Below are 11,382 nucleotides of genomic sequence, written 5' to 3'. Positions count from 1 at the left end.
CTCTCTCTCTCTCTCTCTCTCTCTCTCTCTCTCTCTCTCTCTCTCTGTTTGAGACAGGATGTCTCTGTATTCCTGGCTGTCCTGGAACTCACTCTGTAGACCAGGCCAGTCTTAAACTCAGAGATCTGCTTGCCTCTGCCTCCTGAGTGCTGAGATTAAGGACTCCAGGCTATAATTATATTAAATTATATGTTTTTGAAATAGTGATTTCCTCTATAGCCCAGGCTGGCCTCGAACTCGTGGTAATCCTATTGCCTAGGTGAGACACACCATACTCTGTCAGGCTTGGGGTTTTTTTATATGGAAAAAGAGATGGAAAGACTGCTAGGATTGGACTCCTGACCACAAGTGTTAATAAACTCTTGTTCTTGTTGCAGCAGGAGAGGTAAGATCTATATACAACATGACCTTAGCATCCTTTATGTTTCTTGTAGGCTCTCAGATCATTCCTTCTTTTTCATCCTTTCTTTCCTATTGGGAAGCTCTAGAGAGCAATGTTTCTAGTGAACTTGTTTTAGTTATTATTTTATTTGCTGTGAGGAGATCCTATGGCTGAGGCTACTTACAGAAGAAAACATTTTTTGTTTGTTTCCCAGGTTTCTCTGGGTAGTCCTGGCCATCCTGAAACTATCCCTGTAGTCCAGGCTGACCTTGAACACAGAGTGCTGGAAATTGTGTGCCACCACAGCCTGGCAGAACAAAGCATCTAATTGGGTCTTTGCTTACAGTTTCAGTGGGTCAATCCATGATCAGTGGGAAGCAGAGAGGTGTGTGATAGAGCTGTCGCTGATCGTTCTGTCCTGATTCAGGGACAGCTACCAGACAGAGAAAGACCCTGGGCCCACCCCTAGTGACACAACTCTTCCAAGCCTCCTCGTCTTTCCCAAACAGTTCCATCAACTAGGGATCAAACATTCAGTCATATGAGCCTTTGGAAGGAAGGAGCCACTACAACCAACTTTTAAAAATTTACTGTCTTGGGGCTGGAGAGATGGCTCAGTGATTAAGAGCATTGCCTGCTCTTCCAGAGGTTCTGAGTTCAATTCCCAGCAACCACATGGTGACTCACAATCATCTGAAATGAGGTCTGGTGCCTTCTTCTGGCCTGCAGACATACATACAGATAGACTATTGTATACATAATAAATAAATATTTTTAAAAATTTTGCTGTCTTGAATTAGGCATGGTGGTGTACACTTGGGAGATGGAGACCAGAGAATGGTGTGTTTATAGATAGCCTGGGCTGTCTATAGAGGAAGAGGCTGGTGGATTTCTATGAGTGAGAGGCCAGCCTAATCTACAAAGGGAGTTTCAGGACTGCCAGGGCAACACAGAGAAACCCTGTCTTGAAAACAAACAAAAAACAGAAACAAAAGACCAGGGCTTGGGCACACCTTTAATTCCAGCTTGTGAGTTCAAGGGCAGCCTGCTCTACAGAGTTAGTTCCGGGTTGTCCGAGAAGTGTAGTTTGACCTTGTCTTGATTGAAAGAGGAGAGAGAGGGAGAGGAGGGAGAGAGAGTGAGAGAGAGAGAGACAGAGAGAGAGAGAGAGAGAGAGAGAGAGAGAGAAGGAAGAAAGGAGAAAAAGGTGGGTAAAAAGTAGAAATCTTAGTATGTTTTTAAATGACTGAAAGTACAAAAAATAATAGGTATCAAAGTTTTTTTCCAGGAGTAGTAGTGCAAGTCTTTAATCTCAGTACTCTGGAGGCAGCGGCAGTCAAGTCTCTATGAGTTTCATAGAGCTTGGTTTACATGGCGAGTTCCAGATACCCTGTCTCAACACAAGCAAAACATTTTATCAGCAGGCCAGTGGGCTTAAGATGAAGCTCAGCTGGTAGAGCGATTCTTGGTTTCAGTTCCCAGTACCACATAAAACCAGGCACAGCCTTAGGGTGCATGCCTGTAATCCCAGGATCTGTGAGGTAGAAGCAGGAGGATCATAAATTTAAAGTCATCTTTATCTACATAGTAAGTTTAAAGCTAGCCTGGAATACAATGAGACCTGTCTCAAAAAGTAAAATAAGGGCCTACAGAAATGATTCAATGATTAAGAACACTTGTTGCTCTTGTAGAGGATCTGGGTTTGGTTCCTAGTACCTACATTGGGGCTCACAACTATCTCTACCTCCAGTTCTTGGGGATCAGACACCTTCTTCTGACTTCGTGGGCACCAGCCATACCTGTGGTGCACATCTATACATGGAAGCAAAACCTTCATATACATAAATAGATTTAAAATAAAATGAATTTTACCAGGTGCATGCCTGTAATTCCAGCCTTTGGAAAACTGAAGCATGGGAACCTCAAATCCAAGACCAGTTTGAATCCTTGTGTCAAAAACAAAAAACAAAACAAAAGTTAACTAGAGTTTTTTGGGTAGAGCCATTAGCCACACTTTGCCTCCAGTGTCTTAGTGAGTCCATTAAAGAGACAAGTAAAATACAGAGAGAGTATTTCTGTATTTTCAATATGACCAAGTTGGGAAGAAGAATATGAAGGAGTCCACCGACCTGTCTGTCTTGGGGTACTGACCTGCACTTTAGGTTTAAGTAGAGGACAAGAATGCGGGATTATGCAATCCTGATTAAGATGCCGCCTTGAGCCCAGCACTGTCGGAAATCCTGCAAATTGCTAATCTTCCTTCGCTGGCATCCCTGAGGGACCAATCTGGAAAATGATTACTTCTGCTCCAGGGCTGTCCCACCCTCCTGGAGAATGACCTTCCTCTGGGTGCTTGTGTGTGTGGGTCTGCCCTGGGAAGTTCTGCTGTTTGCGGAATCCAGGGTTTCTCAGGAGGACCATTGGGATGGAAGGATGCCTTCCTCTAGGGCAAAGCTGGGAGGGGTGAGTTCCTAGAAAACGGTCGTTTGGGGGTGGGGAGAACTCTCTAAGGAGAAGAGCACCGTAGGCAGCCTGAAGGGGGAGAAGGAATGTGGCTCCGGCTGAGTTGCCATTGACTGGGAGTGGCTGCCAGGGACCCACGCTGGGGAAAGAGACAATACTTGGGCGTAGGTTTTGATAAGGGGTTCGACCAGGAAACGTCAGCAAAGGGTGTGGAGACGGAGATAACGGGACCAGATTTACTGTGGGCTTGGGGAAAGGAGAAGTCTGAGGAGCCTGGAGACCAGCTAGTCCAACTGGGCGGTCCTGAGCCTGAGGCCTCAGGGACGAGAGAAGAGAGTACAGCCTTGGAAGATGATTTCCTTGGCCTGCCTGCCTTTCTTCTTTCCCTCCTTCCTTCCTTTTATATTTATTTATTCATTTTGTCTGTGAAGGTTAGCAGTTGTCTGTCACAGCATGCGTATGGAATCAGAGGATGCCTCCTGGAAGGAAGTTTTCTCCTTCCTTCATGCGTGTCCTGAGGGGCAGACTCAGGTTGCTAGGCTTGGTGGCCAGACCTTTACCTGTTGAACCAGCCTACCTGCCCCCCCCCCTTTTTTTCCTCCTTTCTTTTTTGGAGAAAGGGTTTCCAGCTCAGGCTGGCCTTGAACTCCTTACCTATTTAAGGGTGATGTTGAACTTCTTTTAATATAATTTATTTTTAGTTTATATACATTGGTGTTTTGCCTGCAAATATGTCTGTTTGTGGGAATCAGATCCCCTGGAACAGGATTACAGACAGCTGTGAGCTGTCATGTGGGTGCTGGGAATTGAAGCTGGGAGAGCAGTCAGTGCTAAGCCATTTCTCCAGTTCTGGCATTGAACTTGTGAGCTTCCTCCTCTATCTCCTGAGTATAGCACATGTTATTTTTGCAGAATCATCTGAGCTGTGCCCAACCCAACTTTTATTTATTTATTTACTTATATTTTACTTTTCTGAGACAGGATCTCACTATATAACTCTGGCTGGCCTGGAACTTGTTGCTTGCTATGTAGACCACGATGGTCTGGAACTCACAATGATCTATCTGCCTTTCTTTCCCAAGTACATTCTGTTTTCTTTCTTTTTTCTTTGAAATTTTTAAAAGATTTATTTATTTATTATGTATACACTATTCTGCCTACATGTATGCCTGATCTCATTACAGATGGTTGTGAGCCACCATGTGGTTGCTGGGAATCAAACTCAGGACCTCTGGAAGAGCAGGCAATGCTCTCAACCACTGAGCCATCTCTCCAGCCCTTCTTTTCTTTTAAAAGAATTTATGTGTCTCGAGTATTTTGCCTGTATTTGTGTTCATGTACTACATCATGCCTGGTACCTGCTGGGGTTGGAAGAGTGTCAGGTCCCCTGGAACTGGAAAAACAGATGGTTGTGAGCTGTCAAGTAGGTACTAGGAATTGAACCTGGGTCCTCTGAAAGAGCAGTCAGTGCTCTTAACTTCAGAGCCATGGCGCAGCACCCCATTCTGTTGCTCTGGTTATCTGAGTTTCTTCACATCGTGGGAGTTCATTGATCTTTACATATATGATTTGCTCTCTATCTCATGTGAATGGCTTAAAAAATAAATCTGGGATTGAATTTAGAGCATGGTAAACGTGCAACCTTCTGACAGTTGGGACACTAGGATGTTCTTTACAAAGTTCACAATAGAAACTGCAGGGTCTCCAGGCGCCTCTAATCCCACTCTCGGGAGGCAAAGGCAGGCAGATCTCTGTGAGTTTGAGGCCAGCCTGGTCGACAGAGTAGGTTCCAGGACAGCCAGAGTTACGCAGAGAAATCTTGCCTTGAAAAACAAACAAATCATAATGTTTTAAGTGTATGATTTTGCAGGGCTTCATACATAGTTGTCTGGGCTGAATGTGACTGTGGGGTAGTGAGCACTGGGCCAAAACTGCGGCTGAGCTCCCTGCCAGCCCTGCTGTCACTTTTATTTTGGAACAGCAGGGTTTTGTTGAATTGCCTTGGCTGGCCTTTTCCAGCTTCAGTCTTCTCAGAAGCTGAAATTACAAAAGCTTCTCATCCTAGGCATGGACCCGACTGGCATATTTTTTTCTTTTTGCCCTTAAAAATTTATTTTATTGGGGATGGAGAGATGGTTCAGCAGTTAAGAGTACTTACTGCCTTTGTTGAGGACCCAGGCTAGGCTCCCCGAACACACGTGGCTGCTCATAACCTTATCTGTAACTCTAGCTCCAGGGGATCCATTGCCCTCTTCTAATCTCTGTTTTCACCAAGCTTACATGTGGTGCATGTATGTACATGCAGGCAAAACACTCATACACCTAAAGTAAAAATAAATTCTAAGATTAGATTTACAATTATTAATTGTTATTCAAAAGTTTCTGTACCCCAATAAGTCTCTCTACCGGCGCAATAATCCGAATCAGACCAAATCAAACTGAATTAGAAAAGGCCCAGGTTTAATGCATACAACACTCCCCGATGGCTTTCCAGCGACCCAGAGAGGAAAGGAAGACCGGAAAATCACGTGTTTGTTCTCTGGGAGGCAATTTAAATACCCTGTGGGAGTGGTCTTAAGCACCTCTGGGGAGGAGTCATCACTTGGGAGGCTTTTTCATGGGTGGGTCTGGACCGAGGCAACGGGGTGGGGAGGTGGGGATGGGGGTGCTTGGGGTGAAGCCTCCACTCAAACAGTTATTCTTTTATCTATGTATTGATTTATTTCGAGTCAGGGTTTTTTTGCGTAGCCCTGACTGTTTTGGAACTTGCTTTGTAGATAAGGCTGGCCTCAAACTCAGAGATCCACCTGCCTCTGCCTCCCAAGTGCTGGGATTTAAAAGTGTGTGCACCACTCCCAGCCACATTTTATTATTTTAAATTATGTGTTTATATGTTAGCGTGTGTGCGCATACACATGTTAGTACAGGTGTCCACAAAGGCTGGGAGAGGGTGTCAGATTCTTTGGAACTGGAGTTGTAGGCAGTTGTGAGTGAACCAACATGGGTGCTGGGAATCAAACTTGGGTCCTCTGTAAGAGTGATTCATGTTCTCAACTGCTGGGCCATCTCTTCAGTCCCTGACTGGCATATTTCAATGAGATAGTTCATTGAAATGAAGTTTATAGTTTTTAAAGCAAAGATTGGGGTGTAGCTAAGAGGTAGAACATGAAAACTCAGCATGCCCAAGACACTTTCCATCCCAATACAATAGCCAAAACAACAACAGTAAAAACCACCTCTGTGTAGTAGTTGGTGCATGCTTTAATCCCAGCACTCGGGAGGCAGAGGCAAGGGGATCTCTGTGAGTTTGAGGCCAGCCTGGTCTACAAAGGGAGTTCCAGGACAGCCAATACTACACAGAGAAACTCTTCTTCCAAAAAAAAAAAAAAAAGCAAACAAACAAACAACAATAACAACAATAACAAACTCATCTTCTCTTGACACTTCCCTTTCAGCCTTATTTCTCCATGGCTGGGTACGTGGCTCAGCAACAGAGCACACACTCACAGGTTCTGTCCTCAGGACACCCTCTCCCCAGTTGTCGCTTTAATTTATCCCATTTCCTCTTGTGTCCCATCTAGTCAAACATTTGCTCTCTCCAGTCAGCGGAAAGGGCTTTTTGTCGTATTCTCCAGGGGGCCTTCATTTGTTGAATTCAGCAGGCAATCTGCGGTCCTGGTTTTACTTCATCCAGCAGCCACCATCAGAAACAGCTGACCACTTCCTGCCAGAGACATCTGCTCAGCCTTGCTCCCACGGCGCCACTCTCCAGACTGTATTCATTTCCCCAGTTGCTCTGAAAAGAATAAGGATTGGCTTTTAGAGAGGACGTACTTGAGAGAGCCCTTTGGCTTCTCCAGGGTGGGAATCAGGCTTAGGGTAGAAGACAGCTGGGTGCTCCTTTGGGGCAGCATGACCAGCAACAGCCTAAGAGCAGGAGAAATGTTTGTGTAGTGAATGAGGACCAAACGTGTAAACATGACCCTGAAGGCAAGGGGTCATAAGGTCTCTGTGGAGCCATCACCTTCTTCCTGCTTTCTCGGGAAAGATAGACAAAGTTAGGTTTGGGAGTGATGATGGTTCGTCCTTAGGCCTTTTCTCTTCTGAGATGGAGGTCTTTTCCTCTAGACCCAGGCAGACCACGAGAGGGCGCTCGTTTCCCTCTGGCGAATATTCTTTTGAATTGAGAAGAGATGTAGCCTTGGCTGAAAGCTAAATGCATGGATGGGAAAATAAATACACACTGATTCCTGGGATCTGAGTTTGTATCCCACTTCAGGGAGGGACATGCTGCTCAGGGCTGGGAGCCCCCAGCTATATTGTTTTTTTTTTTGGGGGGGGGGTTGGTTTGGTTTGGTTTGATTTGGTTTTTCAAGACAGGGTTTCTCTGTGTATGTAGTCTTCCTTGGCTGTCCTGGAACTAGCTCTGTAGACCAGGCTGGTCTCATAACTCACAGAGACCTGCCTGCTCTGCTCCCCACGTACTGGGATTTAAGGTCGACCATCACTGCCCGGCTGCAGCTATGTTATTAATTTCTTCTGGCCATTTATCTTATGAGGCGGCATCTTGACCACTGCGGGTCTCAGTTTTGTCATAATCCACCCATTCATGGTGCTAGCAAGAGCGGACAGCATGTAGTGTGCGTCCTTCTCAGAAGTCCGCACTTGCCTAGCGTGTGAGGCTCCGAGTTCAGTTCCTAGTCATGAAAAAAGCAGTCTAAATTCGGTATATTCTCTTGCTGATCCTCCGTGTCTCCCATCTGACTCATGCTAACCTAAGTATGGTGTTTGTAACACTATACTCATGTATCCTACAGCAAAGTAAGTGTCCATCCAGCAGTGGACTTTCTGAGAGATGTGATTCTCTGAAACAGGATCTTGCTATATAGGCTCCCAACTCATGGCAATCACGACTCTGGCTTCTGAGTGCTGAGATTACAGATGTGAGTAACTACACCACCCACCAAGGACTGAGTTTTCTGGGGTTCTCCTGAAAGTCGGAAGTCCTGAGAAGCAGCGAAGCACTCCTTATAAACTCCCCTACTGAGTGCTGTTTCCCGGCCCCACTTAGAAGAGGAGAAGTACGTGCTGGGGGCAAGGAGGAGCTGGAGACCCGGAAACTGGGTTCCGTGATGTCTTCACTGTGCCCTTGCCTTTCTCAATCAAGCCTTGGCCTTGGTGTGTGGCATGGTTTCCTGGGGCTCCCTCCTGTCTCCGGTCCCTCCTCTCTTTCTTCATCTGCCTTAGCTGGTTGACAAATGTTCACATTAGGTGAGGTGCTTCGTGGGGGGAATGGGAATGGCAAGGTGAAGGTGGAAGTCAGTGCCCGTGATCTGCCCCTTTGTATTCTTGAGGTGTTCCTTCCTCAGTGGGAATGGAGGCTGGACCCATTGCCGTCTGTTAGGTGTGTTCTGTGGAAAGGGGCAGATCTGAGAGAACCAGGGGCTAATCCAGGAAAACGGTTTCGCTTTCTGTAGCATTCTGAAGGCTCTTTAATGAGCTGTGTGTTGAGAGGCTAAGAAACAGCAAGGGAGGCTCTCAGACTTCCTTGAGTGATGGGCTCTTTACACAGAGAACTGTGCTGCAAGGAGCACGGTCTGAGAAGTTCCTGCTTCATCTTATATAAGCCCCTGTTGATTCCATGGAGCTGTGAAGCAGAATGGACTCGTGCCTGGCTTCAACTGTGTGTGTGTGTGTGTGTGTGTGTGTGTGTGTGTGTGTAGTCAGAAACTTAAAAACTGGATTAGGCCTGTACTGAAGGGGTGTTGGCTAATACGAGTATTTTCTTATCTTCAGGCTCCTCAAGTGACAATTATGGCCTCCTGGAGCCATGTGTCTATCTGCCTCCAGGAAAAGTGTCCTCTCTCTAGGTGGTCTCAACAGTCACTCTGAGGGCCAGTCTGGGAAAGGCTCCAGCCATCTCAGCCCTGTTACTCTCCAGTGAGCTTACCTGACTGGTGCCCTCTCAGCCATTCTAGTGAATGGATTGCCTTGTAATTCTGATTACTCTTTGTTCATTGGCCTCAAACTCTCACAGATCCCCTACCTCTGTCTCTGGAGTGCTGGGATTTAAGGTGTTCGCCACCATGCCTTGCCTAAAATTGTTTTTAAATTCAGTTTGTGTGTGTGTGTGTGTATGTGTGTGTGTGCAAAGGGTACATGTGGAGGGTAGTGAACTGCCTTCTGGAGTTGGTCCTCTCCTTTCACAAAGGTTGTCGAGATTGGTGGCAAGCGCCATGTCACCAGCTCTCTGACTCCTTGTAAGTCTCTTTTTGGCCAGGTTATGTGATCTGGGGACAGATTATGGCTGAGTGGCCATATTCTGAGCATAGATACTTGACTAGGTTCTGTCAGGGTTGGCACTAACCTGAGGGAGCACACAGGCTTTCTTGTCCCCGGAGAGAAGTTAACCATTCTGGAGCCTTACTCTTCTGGGCAGTTCTGTAGCTGGTGCCCAAGGCTGCCTAAGTCTCATCCCTTCCCTACCCCTCACCCTCACCCTAAGCAGCTTTTCCTCTTCCCTTTCCAGAGGGCAATGGGCGTTTCCTATTGGTGAGTGAAGGAAGGTCCAGGACTGGGGGTTTTACACTTAGTTTGGTTAAGACCCGGCCTCAGGCATCTTTCAGGGCGCATGTCCCTGGAAACCAGTGGCTACTGGGCTTCTGAGGCTGGGACTGCGTGGGCCGGGTTCATGAGCCAAGACTGGGAAGCAGGAGACCGAATGCTGTTCTGTTCTTTTCCACTAATGGTTCCCAGTAGGGTGGAGAGAGGGCTTAGTAGGTGGGTAGGTTGGGACCACAATTGTTCCCAGTTCCCAGCAGGACTTCCGAAGGATGTTGAAAAGATTGCCCTCATGTGATTTGGACAGACTCCCATAGCTGGAGTGCAGGGTTGGTGTTGGTTAGCCCAAGTGCACCCTGTGGCATTCAGGCAGATGTTTTAAGAGCTGAGATTGAACAGAGGGCTCTGTGCATGATAGGAAATTCTCTACCTCTGACAGTGGTGCCAGATGTAAACCTTGGTTATCTTGATATGCTCACTCATTTAAGGAATCCTTTCTTGATTTTCTTGTGGGGGTGGGGCAAGGTGAGGGGTGTTTTCCATGTAGCTCAGGCTGGCCTTAAAACTCCTGGCCTTCCCGCTTCTGGAGATTACAGGCCTGTGTGGCCACGAGCAGCATGTGCGTTCTTGGCTTACCTGTGCTGAGTTAGCACTCTGCTAACTGAGCCCCCAACCCCACTGAAAAATAGTTTTATGGTTTGTTTTGTTTTTGAGACAGTGAGTCTTAACTGTGTAGCTCTGGAGTCTTGGAACCCACTATGTAGACCAGCCTGGCTTTGAGCATACAGAGATCTGCCTGCCTCTGCCTCACAAATGCTGGGATTAAAGATATGGGCTACTACACTTGCCTTGAAAAATATGTCTTTATTGCTTCTTTTTTTATTTTTTACAATGTAATAGTCTTAATTTTTTTCATAACAATATTTTTGTTGTTGGTTTTTCGAGACAAGGTTTCTGTAGCTTTCAAGCCTGTCCTGGAACTAGCTCTTGTAGATAAGGCTGGCCTCGAACTCCAGGGATCCTCCTGCCTCTGCCTCCTGAGTGCTGAGATTAAAAGCGTGCGCCGCCACCACCACCCAGCCACAACATTAAATTTTGATCACGTTTTTCTCCTAGATCCTCTCCACCTCCCCAACCATCCAACTCTATGTTCTCTCTTTTTCAAAAAACAAAAAGCCACACAAAAATACAAAAAAGAAAACCAAACAAGGAAAACACCAATAAGACAAAAAAAAAAAAAAAGCCAAACAAGGCAAAATGAAACCAAAAAGTTCACAAAAAATGCCACTGAGTTACGTTTTGTCTTTGCTAACTACTTCTGGGCATGGGGCCTGCCCTGGAGAGAGGTGGACGTACCCAGTGACACTCGATCGCACAAACCCATTTTCCCTTTGCAGTGGGTAGCAGTTGGGTAGGGGTGGGACACCTACCTTTTTTTTTTTTTTTAAATTCAGACTCTCACTATATTTGTGGTTGACGTGGGAGCTCACTATGTAGACCAGCCTGGGCTCAAACTCACAGAGAACAGAGGATGTTTCTGGTGATGTTTCAGAAACCTTACTAGGGGTGCACAGTACACAGCTTGCTCTTTTCATTCAGCCAGGGAGGGACTTTCCGCTTCTCTACTCCACGAAGTCCCTCACCAACATTCTCAGAGGCCTTTCTCCAGGGTGATTTTAGTTATTTTTTTAGTTTTTTGGTTTTTTTCAAGACAGGACTTCTCTGTATAATTGTGCCCATCCTGAAATTCACCCTGTAGACCAGGTTGGCCTCAAACTCAAGAGAGTCACCTGCCTTTGCTTCCCAAATACTGGGATTAAAGGTGTGTACCATCATGTCTCACTTCCAGTGAAGGAACCGGTGGAACAACAGAGGCTTGATGTCCTTGGATTGTCCCTTTCTCTGCTGCTCTGGGGGCCTGATGTGCAAGGCCTGCTTGACCAAGAAGCGACTGGAGTAATACCCGCGCTATGAAA

The sequence above is a fragment of the Alexandromys fortis genome, unplaced genomic scaffold (genome assembly GCF_014885135.2).
Source record: "Alexandromys fortis isolate MF-2015 unplaced genomic scaffold, M_Fortis_MF-2015_v1.1 scaffold_36, whole genome shotgun sequence".
Classification (NCBI taxonomy): domain Eukaryota; kingdom Metazoa; phylum Chordata; class Mammalia; order Rodentia; family Cricetidae; genus Alexandromys; species Alexandromys fortis.
This window is presented reverse-complemented; position numbering follows the sequence as displayed.